At 39.4% G+C, this 13,535-nt stretch overlaps 1 protein-coding gene across 1 annotated transcript in view; it reads left to right on the forward strand.

Annotated features, from left to right (window-relative positions):
• Positions 1–1,255: 1,255 nt before the first annotated feature.
• Positions 1,256–13,535, forward strand: part of LOC133572009 (cyclin-dependent kinase 17) — a 119,149-nt gene continuing 106,869 nt past the window's right edge. The window contains exon 1 of the mRNA XM_061924614.1: positions 1,256–1,330. The gene's annotated coding sequence lies outside the window, so the exon portion shown is untranslated. The remainder of the gene's footprint in view (positions 1,331–13,535) is intronic.

Consider the following 13,535-nt stretch of genomic DNA (forward strand, 5'->3'; position numbering starts at 1 on the left):
CCAAGACATGCACCTGGGGAAAGGGACAAGCGGTAGAAAAATGGATGGATGTATATTTTGTTATATTAGTTATATTATGTAATATTGATTATATAAAATTATATATATTGTAAATAGGGATGTCCGATAATGGCTTTTTTGCCGATATTCCGATATTGTCCAACTCTTAATTGCCGATACCGATATATACAGTCGTAGAATTAACACATTATTATGCCAAATTTGGACAACCAGGTGTGGTGAAGATAAGGTCCTTTAAAAAAAATTAATACAATAAAATAAGATAAATAAATTAAAAACCTTTTCTTGAATAAAAAAGAAAGTAAAACAATATAAAAACAGTAACATAGAAACTAGTAGTTAATGAAAATGGGTAAAATTCATCATCATGTGTGCTTACGGACTGTATCCCTTGCAGACTGTATTGATATATATTGATATATAATGTAGGAACCACAATATTGAGTGTACATGGGGGAGGGAGATTTTTTGGGTTGGTGCACTAATTATAAGTGTATCTTGTGTTTCTTATGTTGATTTAATAAAAAATAAAAAAAATAAAAATGAACGATACCGATAATAAAAAAAAACCATAACGATAATTTCCGATATTACATTTTAAAGCATTTATCCGCATCTCTAATTGTAAAATATACATTATTGCAATATGTATGTTCATTGTTCAATAAAATAAACAAATGAATGTGAGTGTATATGTAGTGTTGAAGTTCTACCAGTGGGGGCGCTGTGAGGCCGAGCTTGTCCATTTTTCCCCGCCTCTCACTTCCGTTTTTGGCCGCCGAAGGGCGCTACTTATTTATATTATACTATGTAATAATATATAAAATTATATATATTGTAAAATATACATAATTGCATTATGTATGTTCATTGTTCAATAAAATAAACAAAATAAAGGTGAGCGTATATGTAGTGTTGAAGTTCTACCAGTGGGGGGCGCTGTGAGGCCGAGCTCGTCCACTTCCCCCCCGCCTCTCGCTTCCGCTTTTGGCCGCCGAGGGGCGCTACTTCCCGGCCAAGCCAGCCGGAGAGGACGCGCAGGGGGTCAGGCTGGCATCAGGCACCAATCGTCGGCTCCCTTCACTATCATGGTGCCCGCTCGGCGGAAAACGACGGCTGGGACGCGTCACATTTTTCAGCCGCCGATTTGATAAAGCCTCGACGCCGGCCATGTTGTAAGCGAATCCAGCTCCACCGACATAAGCTCTCAAACGAAAGACGAATTAACGAGGGACGGAAAGACGGCGTCCGGCCCGAGAAGAAGCTCCGAGGTCGGGGACTCCGGTCGGAACAACCCTCGTCGTTTCTGGTGAGTAATTTAACCCTTAAAGTATCGATAAAATATTTCATAAGCGGCGACTGGAGTGGTTCGCCCCGCTTTTTTTGCGACACACAACGATGTGTTTGCGGCAACATATGCGTGAAGAATAGCGCGGTGGTCAATGGCCGCGTTGACAACAAACAGGGCTCCGACTCGCTACTCGGGTATAGTCGGCATTGCTCGGTAAAACTTTTTACAGTCAAGTTGTGAAAACGAAAATAGGGGCTGCTTTCTTCCCCCCACCCCGGCCCACATTGTGGACGAACGTTCACCTGCCACACCACTAAACAGTTCTAACGTACACATGGAGAGGCTCTCAGCTGTCTTAGACAAGCCGGCACAGGACCACACCACCCCGGCTACAGTCGCTCCATGTCCCCCCGGGGAATTATTTCACGTGAGAAATTCAGCATAGAAATACATGGCCAGGAACTTGTTGTCATGGCACTACTACCAGCGCCAGGGACTGTGATGTTGCAACCGAAGTGACGTCACAATGCACTGTCGTCCACTCTTGTGACTGATCACTAATCAAACATTTCACCACTTTTGCACAGTGGTTGCTCATCCCTGGTGTATGTGATGAATCACGTTGACATTACCATGTCATCTCCAGGACGACATGTTAGTTTTGGACTGAAAACAGCAGAGTAGTGTTGTCCCGATACCAATATTTTGGTACTTTTTAGAGATGTCCGATAATGGCTATTTTGCCGATATTCCGATATTGTCCAACTCTGCTCATCCCTGGTGTATGTGTTGAATCACGTTGAAATTACCATGTCATCTCCAGGGCTTACGACATGTTAGTTTTGGACTGAAAACAGCATAGTAGTGTTGTCACGATACCAATATTTTGGTACTTTTTTTTTAGAGATGTCCGCTAATGACTATTTTGCCGATATTGTCCAACTCTGCTCATCCCTGGTGTATGTGTTGAATCACGTTGAAATTACCATGTCGTCTCCAGGATGACATGTTAGTTTTGGACTGAAAACAGCATAGTAGTGTTGTCCCGATACCAATATTTTGGTACTTTTTAGAGATGTCCCATAATGGCTATTTTGCCGATATTCCGATATTGTCCAACTCTGCTCATCCCTGGTGTATGTGTTGAATCATGTTGAAATTACCATGTCATCTCCAGGGCTTACGACATGTTAGTTTTGGACTGAAAACAGCATAGTAGTGTTGTCCTGATACCAATATGTTGGTACTTTTTAGAGATGTCCGATAATGGCTATTTTGCCGATATTGTCCAACTCTGCTCATTCCTGGTGTATGTGTTGAATCACGTTGACATTACCATGTCATCTCCAGGACGACATGTTAGTTTTGGACTGAAACTAGCATAGTAGTGATGTCCTGATACCAATATGTTGGTACTTTTTAGAGATGTCCGATAATGGCTATTTTGCCGATATTCCGATATTGTCCAACTCTGCTCATTCCTGGTGTATGTGTTGAATTACGTTGAAATTACCATGTGGTCTCCAGGACGACATGTTAGTTTTGGACTGAAAACAGCAGAGTAGTGTTGTCCTGATACCAATATTTTGGTACTTTTTTGAGATGTCCGATAATGGCTATTTTGTCGATATTCCGATATTGTCCAACTCTGCTCATCCCTGGTGTATGTGTTGAATCACGTTGAAATTACCATGCCATCTCCGTGGCTTACGACATGTTAGTTTTGGACTGAAAACGGCATACTAGTGTTGTCCCGATACCAATATTTTGGTACTTTTTAGAGATGTCCCATAATGGCTATTTTGCCGATATTGTCCAACTCTGCTCATTCCTGGTGTATGTGTTGAATCACGTTGAAATTACCATGCCATCTCCAGGGCGTACGACATGTTTAGTTTTGGACTGAAAACAGCATAGTTGTGTTGTCCCGATACCAATATTTTGGTACTTTTTTAGAGATGTCCGATAATGGCTATTTTGCCGATATTCCGACATTGTCCAACTCTGCTCATTCCTGGTGTATGTGTTGAATCACTTTGAAATTACCATGTCATCTCCAGGGCTTACGACATGTTAGTTTTGGACTAAAAACAGTAGAGTAGTGTTGTCCTCGATACCAATATTTTGATACTTTTTAGAGATTTTCGATAATGGCTATTTTGCCGATATTCCGATATTGTCCAACTCTGCTCATCCCTGGTGTATGTGGTGAATCACGTTGAAATTACCATGTCATCTCCAGGGCTTACGACATGTTAGTTTTGGACTGAAAACAGCAGAGTTGTGTTGTCATTCCGATATTGTCCAACTCTTAATTACCAATTCCGATATCAACCGATACCGATATATACAGTCGTGGAATTAACACATTATCATGCCATATTTTGTTGTGATTCCCCGCTGGATGCATTAAACAATGTAACAAGGTTTTCCAAAATAAATCAACTCAAGTTATGGAAAAAAATGCCAACATGGCACTGCCATATTTATTATTGAAGTCACAAATTGCATTATTTTTTTTTAACATGCCTCAAACCAGCAGCTTTGAATTTGGGACATGCTCTCCCTGAGAGAGCATGAGGAGGTTGAGGTGGGCGGGGTTTGGTGGGGGGTAGGGGGTTAGAGGGGTGTATATTGTAGCGTGCCGGAAGAGTTAGTGCTGCAAGGGCTTCTGGGTATTTGTTCTGTTGTGTTTATGTTGTTACGGTGCGGATGTTCTCCCGAAATGTGTTTGTCATTCTTGTTTGGTGTGGGTTCACAGTGTGGCACATATTTGTAACAGTGTTAAAGTTGTTTATACGGCCACCCTCAGTGTGACCTGTATGGCTGTTGACCAAGTATTCGTTGCATTCACTTGAGTGTGTGAAAAGCCGTAGATATTATGTGACTGGGCCGGCACGCAAAGGCAGTGCCTTTAAGGTTTATTGGCGCTCTGTACTTCTCCCTACGTCCGTGTACACAGCGGCGTTTTAAAAAGTCATACATTTTACGTTTTGAAACCGATACCGATAATTTCCGATATTACATTTTAAAGCATTTATCGGCCGATAATATTGGCAGTCCGATATTAGCAGACATCCCTAGTACTTTTCTTAACAAAGGAGACCAAAAAAATGGCATTATTGGCTTTATTTGAACAAAACATCTTAGGGTACATTAAACATATGTTTCTTGTTGCAAGTTGGTCCTTAAATAAAATAGTGAACATACTAGACCAGGGCAGCACAGTGGTACAGGGGTTAGTGCATGTGCCTCACAATATGAAGTCCCGAGTTCAAACCCGGGCTCGGGATCTTTCTGTGTGGAGTTTGCATGCACTATTCGGCTTCCTCCCACCTCCAAAAACATGCACTTAGGGATAGATTGATTGGCAACACTAATGTGAGTGTGAATGTTGTCTATGTGTTGGCCCTGCGATGAGGTGGCGACTTGTCCAGGGTGTACCCCGCCTTCCGCCCGAATGCAGCTGAGATGGGCTCCAGCACCCCCCGCGACTCCCAAAAAGGGACAAGCGGTAGAAAATGGATGGATGGGCATTTATTACCAAGTAAGCAAACGAAGGCTCCTAATTAGTCTGCTGACATATGCAGTAACATATTGTGTCATTTTCCATTCTACTATTTTGTCAACATTATTAAGGACAAGTGGTAGAAAATGAATTATTAATCTACTTGTTCATTTACTGTTAATATCTGCTTACTTTCTCTTTCAACATGTTCTCACTTATTCTTCTGTTGTTTGGATACTTTGTTAGTTTTGGACGATACACAAATTTGGGTATCAATCCCATGCCAAGTCGTTACAGGATCATACATTGGTCGTATTCAAAGTCCTCATCTGTCCAGGGACATATTTCCTGACTTTATAAACATAACATACATTTTTAAAAAACAAAAGATGTTCTGATGCCAAAAAATATGGATGTAATCATAGTAGTATTGACAGATACGCTCCTGTACTTGGTATCATTACAGTGTAGATCCACCAATGGCGTTTGTTTACATTTTGACTCCGACGAGCTACGGTGTGTAGTGAAGCATGTTTAGCTATTCATCGTCCTGCAGAGATGATACTTGTAAGAAACTTACTTTATTTGTCGCCATGGAGGCCAGGATTAGGGATTTAGAAGTAGCTAAAACACTGCCGACTACAGCTGGGCTTTAGCCGCTAGCTAGCTAGCCATGTCTTAAAGCACCTCTTCCCGAGGGCGTTTCAGTGTTATAACTTCACCTTTATCGTTACTTTTTTAGCCAAAATGCGTCCGTTCTCTCATTTCTGTCTACACACTGTGTCTGCTTGTAAGTACTCCGTGTGTGTGCGCTGTCGAACATGCTCCTCTGCTCGTAAAACCAACAATGACCAACAACCAAAGATCCCTTCCCCATCAACAACGATGCTAATCAAGCAGACTTTGTGAGAGTCAACAATGATTACTTTTCGAAAAAATTATGATCTCGGACCTTATGTTTTTGAGCCTGAACACAAAGAGGATGAGCAGTAAGTGATTGATGCAGTTTCAATGTGACGCTAGCCTCCGCAGCATTGCTAGGTGCTACACATAAAAAACTAACCATAATAAACCAGAATAAACTAAACACTCTCGCTGGGACGCTCACATAATTCCGTTCAGATGAAGATTCAATCATAATCCTCACGAAGGGTTAAAAAAGTTCCTACAGGAAGCGTCTTTTAGGGTCCATTTCGCCATCTTGGGGGATGTAAAAGTGGACCAGCCTGTCAGACCATGGCCACATTTGTCTACCGGCAGGTGAGAAATGCATGAATTATAATCTAGAATTTACTTTTAGCAAGTTTGAGACCAAGCAGAAGCAGCCGTCGGCTCAGTGTGTCAACAACAGCAGCGTAAGCTAGCATTAGCTCGCTGCTAACAATGCACAGCTGATTTAGTCCGTCTGCGTTAGCACTTATAATAACATAATCACTCATATTTGGTTAAATTTCAGGTCACGACATGTAAATGGGGTATTGTTGGCGGTTTCTGGATGTTTTTAGAGACCCTCCATCTGTTGACTCAATTGTTAGCTATTTATTTACGATTTCCAATGCTTAAAAAATGCCAAGCATGTGTGTTGGTCTTACATAAGGACGATAAACATCACATCTCTTTCCTAATTTTTTGCGTATTTTCAGTATGACTGATCTGATAACATTGTCAGAGTGCAGACGTGTTACTACTGTGATGTCAATCTCCGAAAATAGCCGAGGGTATTCAGAGCGCAATATTCAAAATTGGCAGACTGAATTTGTGGCATTTGGCGATGAAGTTTAATGTTGTGTTTTCACATACTTTGCAGTTGTTTATTATTTACACTCATTTAACAATTAATCAAAGCCCGGAGTATAAATCAAAGCGTTTTTTCCTAATCGATCTAGTCGTTTTAGCCCTACTTAACACCCTCAGTAGTCCGAGCTTTCCTACGAAGCGGGAGGAGGAAGACTACCAAACAACAAGTTGCATTATTTCTAGCAGTTACCGTTGTCATATTAAATTGAATTGAGAACTAGATGAGGCAATTCCTGAAGGAATTGTGTGTGAATGCTCCAATGCTGAAGTTGAACTGAAAAGCTGACAGAATGTAGTAAGAATGTAAGAATAGTTTGAATGTTGGAATGGTTTGAATCAGATGAAAAATGTGGGAGTTGTGGAACTTTGAAAAATGTCACATTGATTTCAATGGGAATTTCAGAAAAATTTGGGAATTTTGCGAATTTTTTTTGGAAATGGTTAAAAAAAAACTTGAATGAGTTGAAATGGTTGGTTTAGAATTTTTTTCAAAACGGTTGACAAATGTTGAAGTAGTAACATGTTGAATTGAGAAATGGTATTACGAAATTCCTGGGATCTAGGTAAAACCGGATATGTTTCCAGTTTTTTGTCCTGATTAAGAGGAATGTTTTGACGGTGAAACGGTTGAAATGCGTTGAAAAATGTGCAAGTAGTAGTCGCCAGAAAAAAGGGTGGAAATAGGGCTTTGGAAAACCAGAAATTCTGGAAAATCCTGGAATTTTTTGGAACTTGGAAAAAAGGTAGTTTGAATTTCCAGGATGGTGGCATGTGTTGAAGGTAGAATGGTTTGAATCAGTTGAAAATGTGGAAATGGTGAAAGTTTGAAAAATGGCCAATTCATTTTAAATGGGAAAAATGTTCCGGAATTATGGGAAATCCTGGAGTTTTTTTTAGAATTGTTGAAGTAGAGCACACAATTTCTGAACAGGCTGAATATTTTGAAGTTGAAACAGTTTGAATCAGATGAAAAATGTGGAAATTGTGGAACTTTGAAGAATGTCCCATTGATTTCAATGGGAATTTCGAAAACATTTGGGTATTTTCGGAAAAAGCAGGAATTTTTTTCAAAATGATAAAAACTTGAATGGTCTGAATGAATTGAAATTTTAAAAAATCGGTCAAGAAATGTTGTAGTAGTAACATGTTGAATTGAGAAATGGTATTACGGAATTTCAGGAAAACTGGAACATTTTCCAGTTCAAAAAACAACTTAGTTTTTTTGTCCTGATTAAGAGGAATGTTTTGACGGTGAAACGGTTGAAATGCGTTGAAAAATGTGCAAGTAGTAGTCGCCAGAAAAAAGGGTGGAAATAGGGATTTGGAAAAGCAGGAATTCTGGAAAATCCTGGATTTTGTTTGAACTTGGAAAAAGGGTAGATTGAATTTCCAGGATGGTGGAATGTGTTGAAGGTGGAATGGTTTGAATATGGTGAAAGTTTGAAAAATGGCCAATTCATTTTAAATGGGAAAAATGTTCCGGAATTATGGGAAATCCTGGAATTTTTTTTTAGAATTGTTGAAGTAGAGCACACATTTTCTGAACAGGCTGAATATTTTGAAGTTGAAACAGTTTGAATCAGATGAAAAATGTGGAAATTGTGGAACTTTGAAGAATGTCCCATTGATTTCAATGGGAATTTCGAAAAAATTTGGGTATTTTGGAAAAAGCAGGAATTTTGTGATAAAAACTTGAATGGTCTGAATGAGTTGAAATTTTTAAAATCGGTCAAGAAATGTTGAAGTAGTAACATGTTGAATTGAGAAATGGTATTAAGGAATTTCAGGAAAACTGGAACATTTTCCAGTTCAAAAAACAACTTAGTTTTTTTGTCCTGATTAAGAGGAATGTTTTGACGGTGAAACGGTTGAAATGCGTTGAAAAATGTGCAAGTAGTAGTCGCCAGAAAAAAGGGTGGAAATAGGGATTTGGAAAACCAGGAATTCTCGAAAATCCTGGAATTTTTTTGAACTTGGAAAAAAGGTAGTTTGAATATCCAGGATGGTGGAATGTGTTGAAGGTGGAATGGTTTGAATATGTTGAAAAATGTGGAAGTTTGAAAAATGGACAATTCATTTTGAATGGGGAAAAAAAATTCCGGAAAACCTGGAACTCTGGGAAATTTGGGAATTTTTGGCATTTGTCAAGGGAAAGCCCGCGATTCTCGAATAGTTTGAACAGTTTGATGTTGGAATGGTTTGAATCGGATGAAAAATGTGGAAGGTAGAGCACGCCAAAATCTGAAGAAGTTGAATAATAAATAGATGAATTTTGGTGCAGAAAACCATTTGTGTGAATGCTTTGGAGCATTCACAGAATTAGGCAATAAATACAGGCGAGTCACATGCTGTCGATAGTACTCAGTCAAATGGTTGCTATTTATTCAAAAAGCAGTTAATTATTGCGACATTTCCGGACTGGTGGAATGTGTTGAAGGTAGAATGGTTTGAATAGGATGAAAAATGTGGAAATGGTGAAAGTTTGAAAAATGGCCAATTCATTTTAAATGAGAAAAATGTTCCGGAATTATAGGAAATCCTGGAATTTTTTTAGAATTGTTGAAGTAGAGCACACATTTTCTGAACAGGCTGAATATTTTGAAGTTGAAACAGTTTGAATCAGATGAAAAATGTGGAAATTGTGGAACTTTGAAGAATGTCCCATTGATTTCAATGGGAATTTCGAAGAAATTTGGGTATTTCGGAAAAAGCAGGAATTTTGTGATTAAAAACTTGAATGGTCTGAATGAGTTGAAATTTTTAAAATCGGTCAAGAAATGTTGAAGTAGTAACATGTTGAATTGAGAAATGGTATTACGGAATTTCAGGAAAACTGGAACATTTTCCAGTTCAAAAAACAACTTAGTTTTTTTGTCCTGATTAAGAGGAATGTTTTGACGGTGAAACGGTTGAAATGGGTTGAAAAATGTGCAAGTACCGGTAGTAGTCGGCAGAAAAAAGGGTGGAAATAGGGCTTTGGAAAACCAGAAATTCTGGAAAATCCTGGAATTTTTTTGAACTTGGAAAAAAGGTAGATTGAATTTCCAGGATGGTGGAATGTGTTGAAGGTGGAATGGTTTGAATATGTTGAAAAATGTGGAAATGGTGGAAGTTTGAAAAATGGCCAATTCATTTGGAATGGGGAAAAATGTTCCGGAAAACCTGGAACTGTGGGAAATCTGGGGATTTTTGGCATTTGTCAAGGGAAAGCCCGCGATTCCCGAATAGTTTGAACAGTTTTGATGTTGGAATGGTTTGAATCGGATGAAAAATGTGGAAGGTAGAGCACGCCAAAATCTGAAGAAGTTGAATAATAAATAGATGAATTTTGGTGTAGAAAACCCATTTGTGTGAATGCTTTGGAGCATTCACAGAATTAGGCAATAAAAACAGGTGAGTCACATGTTGTCGATAGTACTCAGTCAAATGGTTGCTATTTATTCAAAAAGCAGTTAATCATTGCGACATTTCCGGACTGGTGGAATGTGTTGAAGGTAGAATGGTTTGAATAGGACGAAAAATGTGGAAATGGTGAAAGTTAGAAAAATGGCCAATTCATTTTAAATGAGAAAAATGTTCCGGAATTATGGGAAATCCTGGAATTCTTTTTAGAATTGTTGAAGTAGAGCACACATTTTCTGAACAGGCTGAATATTTTGAAGTTGAAACAGTTTGAATCAGATGAAAAACGTGGAAATTGTGGAACTTTGTAGAATGTCCCATTAATTTCAATGAGAATTTCAAAAAAATTTGGGTATTTCGGAAAAAGCAGGAATTTTTTGATAAAAACTTGAATGGTCTGAATGAGTTGACATTTTTAAAATCGGTCAAGAAATGTTGAAGTAGTAACATGTTGAATTGAGAAATGGTATTAAGGAATTTCAGGAAAACTGGAACATTTTCCAGTTCAAAAAACAACTTAGTTTTTTTGTCCTGATTAAGAGGAATGTTTTGACGGTGAAACGGTTGAAATGCGTTGAAAAATGTGCAAGTAGTAGTCGCCAGAAAAAAGGGTGGAAATAGGGCTTTGGAAAACCAGGAATTCTGGAAAATCCTGGAATTTTTTTGAACTTGGAAAAAAGGTAGTTTGAATTTCCAGGATGGTGGAATGGTTTGAATATGTTGAAAAATGTGGAAGTTTGAAAAATGGACAATTCATTTTGAATGGGAAAATGTTTTCTGGAAAACCTGGAACTCTGGGAAATCTGGGAATTTTTGGCATTTGTCAAGGGAAAGCCCGCGATTCCCGAATAGTTTGAACAGTTTGATGTTGGAATGGTTTGAATCGGATGAAAAATGTGGAAGTGGAATGTGGAAATCTGAAGAAGTTGAATAATAAATAGATGAATTTTGGTGTAGAAAACCATTTGTGTGAATGCTTTGGAGCATTCACAGAATTAGGCAATAAAAACAGGTGAGTCACATGTTGTCGATAGTACTCAGTCAAATGGTTGCTATTTATTCAAAAAGCGGTTAAATATTGCGACATTTCCGGACCGTAATAGATTGGGCACAGCACTACACTGTCGAAATTGGGACACTCAGGACAGCGTATTAGGTACACTTAGTGAAGTGTTCCAACTAGGGCAAGGCATGGGAAAATGCCGATCCAGATCCAGTTTAAAAAAAAAACTCCGGTCCGTGTTTTCCAACGCACCGATTTAAATAATACATTCCACTTTTCTGCTGCTCCCTATTTCTGTTCCGCATTTTCCAGCACACCTTCAACACATCCACAATTCTCACGGAGTTGCTTTTAGCTGCTGGCATTACACGACAGGCTCTTCTCACTCTTTCCTGTGTCTCCCTCTCACAGACAGCGAGCGCACCTTCTTACACACGTCACATACTGTCACGTCATACGTCACATACTGTCACGTCATACGTCACATAGGTATACGTCCTCTCCCAGCAGAGAGCGAGGTAGCGGCATGGCTAACGTTAGCTGTGATGCTAGCGCAGCCGCTAAGGTGCGCGCCTGCTCAAGCGTCCTCTGCGCACGGCAAATCTATGCCACGCACAAAATCAAATTAAAAAAAATAAGCGCATAACAATTTTGACACACGGACACGACAGAGACAACAGTTTTCGTCATCATTGTTCAAATATTGTGACGTCTGTCGAGACGCTTATCTCCATTCGGTGCCACACGTCCACACCATCAAAATGGCAAAAATTTCCACATCAACACCGTATGAAAAAATTAGTGATTTTTTAGTTGTGATTTCCTTCTCTGCATGAAAGTTTAAAAGTGGCATATATTAATGCAGTATGAAGAAGAATGTTTTAATGTAGACATGCAAGCCTTGAAAGAACATTTTGAAAATCAAGACTACATTTCCTGCAAATGGGTGCATTTCTACCCTATATTTTAACTTTAGATTTATTCTCATATCAAACTCTTTTGGCTGTCTTTTTGACACTTACATCCGGCGCCCCCCTCCACACCCTGGATTATAAATAATGTAAATAATTCAATGTGATTATCTTGTGTGATGACTGTATTATGATGATAGTATATATCTGATAGTATATATCTGTATCATGAATCAATTTAAGTGGACCCCGATTTAAACAAGTTGAAAAACTTATTGGGGTGTTACCATTTAGTGGTCAATTGTACGGAATATGTACTTCACTGTGCAACCTACTAATAAAAGTCACAATCAATCAATCAAAACACATAGAATCATCATACTGCTGTGATTATATGCATCAAGTGTTCATTCAAGGCTAAGGCAAAATATCGAGATATATATTGTGTATCGCAATATGGCCTTAAAATATCGCAATATTAAAAAAAGGCCATATCGCCCAGCCCTAGTTCAATGATGCCATTTCTGTTTGTCATGTATAATTTTGTCTATTTTGTGTTTATCCTTGAATAAACAGGTCAGTTTCTTGTTACCAACCATTGTGTATTATTCAAACTCCCTTAATTCAGCTGGCTAGTTGTTATCAAGAGTACTAAAACCCTTTTCAACATGATTCTGACAACTAAGTAGGCTAAATAACTTTAAACTTTAATACATGCTCGGATAGGCCAGTATCGGTCAGTATCGGTCAGTATGGGTATCGGATCGGAAATGCAAAAACAATATCGGTATCGGATCGGAAGTGCAAAAACCTGGATCGGACATCCCTAGTTCCAACGGAAGTATTCAATGTCATACTGTCGTATTACTTACCAAAGTCTTTTACATATTAGCTAACTGGCGTGCATATTACAGCTATTGCTCATAAAAACGAAAATCATGTTGTGTAAACCCAGTCTTTATCTAAGAAAAGAAATGTGCCTCATTTAGGAAGGCTGAGCTTCTTCTTCTCGCAGGAAACACACTTCCCTGTTTTTTTTCTGGCAACCAGATCACAGTCATCACAGACGATGATGTTGGAGAGCGTCCAATCAGAGCGCTGCGATTACAAATGAATGGAGCCAGTGTACCTAATGAAGTGTCCCGCTGCGTTTGGCCCGGAGGATGCGCTACATTTGCTCAGCGGGAGGCCACCGAGTTTCAGGGGCGTTTGCTTCCCCCGTGTGTTGATCCGACGTGAGGTCGTTCCCCCGGGGACGGCGGCGGGTCGGGTTACCCTGTGTGTCTACGAAACGGCTGATCCCGCGTTTCAGCCGACAGTTGATATTCCGTATATTTAACCATGTCTTCCCAGAACGGTTGAACACGTCCTAAATTAAACATATGGATATATTGTTCCGGTTTTGGCCTAAGCTGCGTTCTCCTCTAGCGTCTGGGCGAGACAGCTGGCTGAAGGTTAGCATGTCGCTGCTCTCCAGGGAGCAGCTGCTATGTCACAGGCACCCCTCCAGTCTATAGATAGACACCATGAATACAGACTTTTCTCCATTAACCCCGCAGCTAGAGCACCGGCATGCAGTCGTCCCGCCTCCCTTTCGGACAA

The sequence above is a fragment of the Nerophis lumbriciformis genome, linkage group LG29 (genome assembly GCF_033978685.3).
Source record: "Nerophis lumbriciformis linkage group LG29, RoL_Nlum_v2.1, whole genome shotgun sequence".
NCBI lineage: Eukaryota > Metazoa > Chordata > Actinopteri > Syngnathiformes > Syngnathidae > Nerophis > Nerophis lumbriciformis.